The sequence below is a fragment of the Juglans microcarpa x Juglans regia genome, chromosome 6D (assembly GCF_004785595.1).
Source record: "Juglans microcarpa x Juglans regia isolate MS1-56 chromosome 6D, Jm3101_v1.0, whole genome shotgun sequence".
In the NCBI taxonomy this organism is placed as follows: domain Eukaryota; kingdom Viridiplantae; phylum Streptophyta; class Magnoliopsida; order Fagales; family Juglandaceae; genus Juglans; species Juglans microcarpa x Juglans regia.
The window spans coordinates 13,188,828-13,196,254 of NC_054604.1; positions in this window are offsets into that span (position 1 = coordinate 13,188,828).

Sequence of the window (7,427 nt, forward strand, 5' to 3'; positions counted from 1 at the left end):
GTGGATTTTCAGAAATGTTAGGGAGCATTGATTTCATGCTAAAATAAAATTAAAATAACATTTAAAAAATTGCCAAAAAAAAGAGAGACCTCCCGCACGAAAAAATCCTTCCTTTTATACCGTGCGTCTTGCGTTCCAGCCCCTGTAGTGTGCACTTCTCGTTCCAGCCCATGCAATGCGTGTCTTCCGCTGCTTGTGAGGCCACAATCCTAGCACTGCAGTCCCGCGTGAGCTGATCTGCCTGTGAGGCCACGATCCAGCCCCTGTAGTCCCACGTGAGCTGCTCTACACCAGTGTTGAAGCCAAATCGTGCCATAGTTGTCCGCGCGCGTGAGTTTCTAGAAGCTGCTCCACTTCACACCAATGGATATATGTCCCTTAGTGAATCCCATACTCTGGTTCTTAATTCCAAAATTACCCTTACAACAATTAGTTAAGTGTTCAACATATAAGGGTAAAATGGGTATATTAACTTTGGTGCGTCTTAACAAAGTGAGTATGCCAGCTGCATTACAAGCTTTTTAAGTGCAAAATATCATGATTTAACAATTGACCCCAGTTTATAATATACTGCGTAATTGAGTATTTAATTCATTTTGGCTAAACAATTTAGTCACTTTATCAACTTAATTATGCAGTTTTGACACTTTATCAAGAGCCTAAAAAAATTTGTAACTGCAATTATAAATATTTTTTCTAATGTATTTGTGGCCTTCAAATGTCAATGATATTGCTTGATTGATCGCTGTTGGTGAACAGTGTGGATTCCCAGGAATGCTAGAAAGCATTGATTGCATGCATTGGAAGTGAAAAAATTGTTCTACTACCTGGAAAGGTATGTACTTCAGCCATAGTTGTGAACCAACTATCATATTAAAAGTGGTTGCTTCAAAAGATCTTTGGTAATGACATGCATTTTTTGGATTACCCGGTTTGCATAAGGATATCAATGTGCTAGAGAGATCTTTCATATTCACTAAACTTGCCAAGGGCATGCTCCTCCAGTAAATTACTCAATCAATGATAATGATTACACTATGGGGTGCTACCTTGCCGATAGTATTTATCCAAAGTGGTCAACATTTGTGAAGACTATTCCATTTCCACAAGGGAATAAGAAGAAATATTTTGCAGCAGCACATGAATTAACAAAAAAGGTTCTAAAGCGTGCATTTAGGGTCCTTCAACAATGCTTTGCAATTGTTCCTAAACCTGCTCAAATGTTCAAGATCAAGGATCTAACAAATATAATGAAAGCTTGTATTATTATACACAACATGACCATCGAAGATGAGCGTGATGATAATCACGGTCCCGAGTTTGAGTATGATTAAGTTGATGATGATCTTCCTCAACTGTCATGCAATCCTACAACCAAACTTATGGAGTTCATTCAGCGTTATCATGAAATTAGAGACATTTCGGCACATCATTAGCTACAATCAAACCTAATTGAGCACCAATGGAAATTATATTTCCAAAAGTAGAATAGCTACAATCTACTATAATTTATTATGTTATTAGTAGTGACTAGATATTCCTGCTTTTTCTATTTCCTTTCCCTTAAAAATGTTCTCTTGAAGAAAATGCCAAGTAAAGCTATAATATTATTTGTAATATTTTAAGTAGTTGTAATGTTTTGTTTGTCATCTTCTATCTATGCACAAAATTATTGTAAAAAACTTTAACCATTCAGAATAAATACTATGAAAGTTACAAAGTATAATATACAAACATCCAAGTTATTTAACATTAACAGCTAACCAATGATGTAAACTCACTCATTAATGTTGTCAAAATTACACAAATTGGAGAATGCATCAATAACAAATAAATTATATATATATAAAAAAACTAAACCACTGATTCTCAGCATTGCGTCTAGCCACGATTTCCTTTTGACGTTGTTGGAAATATGCTCGTTGTAGTCCAGGCAAGGTAGTCAGATCGATTAGCATGATTCGCTCCTCTGTCTCCAACCGCTCTCTCCTTCCCTTGTAACCGAGCGAATTCTAGTTTCTTGGACTCCAGCCTCTGTCTCTCGTCCTCTTGCTGTATTTTATGTTCCTCTCTTTCTCAGTCATATTGCATCTTCTCCGCCTTCAGAGGGAAAAACTCTTTGTCCTGAGTGCGTGACTCCTCGAAAAGAGTATACTTCATCTTGTTCAACTAAACAATGTCTTCTGTTGGCCTGCCTTGAGCCTTCCATTTTGCTTTCTCAACTTTGCTTCCCATTGGCCTCTCTAACTCAACAACAACATTGTCCAGAATATTTTTTGCCCTGATATCATTTACTAAATCTACAAATGCAGCTGAGCTACGAGTCGGGGTTGGGGACATCGTCGACCTTTGCTTTGGACCTTCCTTTGAGCAAAGCTGAATCCATTTGGGTTGGTCCTTCAACATGTGTCAACAATGCTCAAACGGAAAGGAGGTATTCTCCAGTGATTGGTACATAATCTTTGTTTTGTCAAACTTACAATTAAAGAGACAAACAGAAAATGATCACCAAATTCAATTTTAAGAAATTATATAAAAATAGCATCTACAAAAAGTTATTAGTAGTGGATGGTTATACCTTGTCTTGCTCTATCATGCCACTTTGATTCAACCCTTCGACTTAGGCCAGTTGTGCACAAAATTTGTTGGTCGCCTTTTGAATGGCCGATCACTGATGTATTAAGGACCCAACACTCCGCTCAGTTGTATTTTGTTTATATTAATTGAAGTATTGACTAATTTTATCTCAAAGTTGGGCGCGTTTTTGGTTCGTTCCCTAGATGACGTCTATGCTGGTATTCGGCCATGCCGAGACAAGTAATTTGTCTTCTTCTTGGGTGAAGTTTGCACCCCTAGCTGATTCTTTTACAGAGATAGTCTCTATTTGGGGTGGGGGTGGAGAGTCTTCAACGGGTACAGGAGATTGTTGAGTTTGACTAACGTAAGTCTGGTCAATGTGAGGGTCCTAGTTGAGGAGGGTCATGAAGTACATATGTCCATGGTCTTGGAAATCCATCTCTAACAAATTCTAGAGACACAACAGTTAGTAGACATGTTAGAAACTCAAGATCAATAGACACGAGATTTTGCAAACCGGCTCAGGAAAGGAGTGGCGACATTTAGGAAGTGGCAACATATTCAATGGCTACAACAATCAGTTGCTAGTATTGATTGGCCATTTGGGTTACTCTGCCATGGAGTATGTGCCAAATTTCCTTTATTCCCACTCAACTTTGTCATAACCAAAAGAAGAAACTAATCCAGCAAAGAAAATTGAACAACGATTGCCTTTGCGAAAACTTCACAATAAAGATGACCATTCGGGTTACCCTGCCATATTGCTCGCCCATTTACAGCTTTCTCCGCCATTACACATTTATGAGAAGCAAACTTAACCATAATCACAGCCTAATTGTATGACAATGTCACTGACAATGAAACAATGCACATGAGCATGTGAAACTGCTCAAATATTCAATCAAATCGCAAGCTAAATTGAAACTAAGTACAAATATACAAAAGAGAATACAAAGAAGCATTAGAATCACTGACAGTGAAACAAAGCACAAATTCATGTTACATTTGTAATCCTCATCAAATGGCAAGCTAAATTGAAGTTATTACACATAAATTAGGTTTCAACAGAAATCAAACAAGCTGGCTCGCAAGATGCAAGGTCATTGGTAATTAAAAGCACATCAAAATGTTAATTTCGAAGGAGAATAGAATGGCATACAAACATTGATAAATTACAGAACAATTATCCTTCCCAGAAATCAAAGAAGCAATAGTTTGAAATGGCAAGGTCACTAACAGTGATTTTCAGCACATAGAGCATGTGAAATTATTCATAGAATCAAATGGAAAGCTCACTTGAATAAAGTAGAGCACATTTATCCTGAACAGAAATCAAAGAAGCAATGTTTTGAAATGGCAAGGTCACTGACAGTGATTTTCAGCACATAGATCGTGTGAAATTATTCATATAATCAAATGACAAGCTAGGTTTAATAAATTAGAGCACATTTATCCAAATAGAAATCAAAGAAGTAGTATTTTCAAATGACAAGGTCCGTGATAGTGAAACTAAGTGCATAAGCCCAAGAAAGCCAAGAAAGTACATAAACCCAAGCGCATAAGCATGTGAAAATCCTTATAGAATCATACATGTAAAGCTAGATTGAATAAACCCAAGAAAGTACACAAAACATGAATTTCACAAGCAGTAGCAGAAAATGGCAAGCTCACTGATTTTATAGAGCACATGAGCATCTTAAATTACACATAAAGTGAAATGGCAAGCTAGATTGAATAAATTACACAACAATAACATAAAACATAAATCAAACAAGCAGTACAATCAACATGACAAGGTAACTGACAGTGAAACAAAACACATTAGAGTTGCATGTGAGATTCTTCATAGAAATCAAATGGCAAGCTAGATTGAATAAATTAGACATAAATTAGACAAAACATAAATCAAATAAGCAGTAGAATCAGATGGGTTGGTCATTGACAATGAAACAAAGCATAAGCATGTCAAATTCGTAGCATACTAGAATGACAAAGTTAGATTGAATAGCAAAACACATATATTTTACAAGCAGTAAGTCTGTATGGGTTGGTCACTGACAGTGAAAGAAAGCATAAGCATGTCAATTCGTGGCACACTGAAATGACAAAGCTAGATTGAATAGCAGAACACAAAAATTTCACAAAACACAAATCACACAAGCAGTGAATCTGTATGGGTTGGTCACTGACAGTGAAAGAAAGCATAAACATGTCAAATTTGTAGCACACTGAAATGCCAAAGCTAGATTGAATAGCAGAATATATAAATCTCACAAAAAAAAAAAAAAAAAAATCAAACAAGTAGTGAATTTGTATGAATTGGTCACTGACAGTGAAAGAAAGCATAAACATGTCAAATTCGTAGCATAGTGAAATGACAAAACTAGATTGAATAGCAGAACACATATATTTCACAAAACGTAAATCAAACAAGCAGTGGACGTGATGGGTTGGTTATTGATTTTACAATTTTTTTTTCATAAACCCGTACAAAAATCACCATTTTAGAAACCCTAGAGAAGCATACACAAAAACCATTTTGGCCTTCCGGCTAGGGTTTTCGAGATCTACCTCGAGATTCAACAATGGAGTAACACAGACCCAAAATGGTAAAGCACAAACGAAATCGAAAGAGCCTTTCTCTTAGATCTGACGGCATGAGAGACAAGGACTGTATGTGTGAGAGAGAATGAAATGGTTACTTATTGTGAAACATGTCAGTGGGGCTACTGTCGATGGACGAGTGTGAGAAAGAGCCAATAGCAAATAGGGCGTGAGGCACAGTGAACATGGGAGGGGAAGAGATAGAGGGACATAGGAAAATAATTAAAAAGGGGAAATGGGATGTACAATCTATAGCAAGTGTAAACATAAACCCTAAAGTAGGGAACCAAATGGGAGGACGAAATGCAAGTTTTCCCCAAACTGTATCCCAAAATTTGGAGCAGAAGAACGTATAGGGAGCCGGATGCTAGTGCTCTAAGCACATAAATGTCTGATAAAACTAAAATTGGCCTAAAACTTTCAAAAAATCGTGGATTTTTTAACTTAAGAAGTTTGATTTTAAACAGGATCTGTTTGTGGAGACAAGGTAGGAACTAGTTTGGTAATGGTAGAAACCTAACTTCAACAAGAATGACTTTAATTAACTTAAATGATAAAATATTAAAATTATATTATTATAAAATTTCACCAATATTAATCAATATAAGATCCATTGATAATGACAAATTATTGGGCAGTGTGGGCTTCATGAATAGAAGATAAATCCCAACCAAAAGTAAGTTTTTGGTGTTTGCGTGATGTTCTCAACCTCGCTTAGGATTTTACATAAATTGAGATGTCGGGATATGCAATACTAGTTACAGACCCCTTATATGATACCCCGTATTTTAGTGTATTTTAACTAAAGGATTATTTTAATTAATTTAAATATTGGTTCTCTTGTTTTTAAAACTTATTGGGTTTCTAGTTGGTTTATTTCATGATTTTTTTTAAGTTGTGAAATATATTTTGCTGTGCTTTCTTAATATTAAATATTGTTTTGCATTTAAATTGTTCTTTAATTTAAATTAGTTGTTTGTGAGTTTTAAAATTATTGTGTTGTTGGATTTAATTATTTCATTTTACTTAGGCTTTGGGTTTAAATTACTTTATTTAAATTTATTATTTTGAAATAATTTTCGTTGGATCATTTTATGACCTAAGTTGTGAGAATTAGATCTCATTTTTTTCCCTCCATTTTTCTTTTTCCTATTTTCTTTTTCTCTTTCCTCTTTTTCTTCTTTCTTTTTCTTTTTCTCCCCTGCTTTCTCCCGTGCGCGACTTCCCTCTCTCCCTCTTCCCCATGCGTTTTCTTCTTCTCCACCCAGCCACCGCCGCGCGCCGCCGTGATCGACACCGCCCCTCTCATTCCCTTCCCCACCGGCCGGCGACCACCACCCTTCAATCCCAGCCTCTCTCGCGCTGCCATTTGTCCCCACATACGACACAATGCTGCGGCACCTCCGGCCACCATTTCATCCTCGACCTCATAGCAACCTAATGCACCCATCCTCAGCCCCGATCTGTCACCGGTGAAGCACATTCATCAACATTTTCGATTTGGGCATTTTAGCCTTCAACCACCCTCTACGCAGCCACCCACGGCCAACCACCACCACCATTAGCTTCACCGACATCCCTAAGTCTTTTCCTAGTAATCTCAAGTCTTGGTTTGTCCCTGTTCAAAAGTGGGTTTTTGAGACCCACGGCCACAGTGCATTTTGCACTATTCCGTTGCTGTGCATCCACTTCTAGCACCTCTGTGATCTTTCAAAAATTATATTATAGCATTGTAAGTATTTTCCCGAAGAATTTTTGAGATTTAAATGTATTTTTTCGCTAACTCATATTTACTACGAATTAGTTGGTTGTGCCAGACTGAGTCTGATGAGTAAGGGGGTCGGTTGGATTGAATGATAGTGTTGTTTGTGTGATTGGTTTATACTGTGAGATTTGTTGGCCGTTTCGAGTTTAAATATAAGTGTTTTGAGTTTGACGTTGGTTATGGTGGATATTAATGATTTTAGAAAGTGATGATATATTTTAGGATTATGAGGGTTTTAAGTTTTGAGGAATTAAAATAGGTTATTTTAGAAGCTTAGGCTTAAATATTGAAATCCGTGATTGATTGAAAATTTACGGAAATTACGTGATTATTTTTATAGGTGATGATTTATAGTCGACTCGACATTTTTGAGGAAAATTCTGAAAAGCTAAGTCGTCCAAGTAAACGAGGTTCCTATGCTAGATTTGCATAGAAATAAAATGGGTTGAGGTTATTTTTGAAAATATGCATGTTTTGTTAT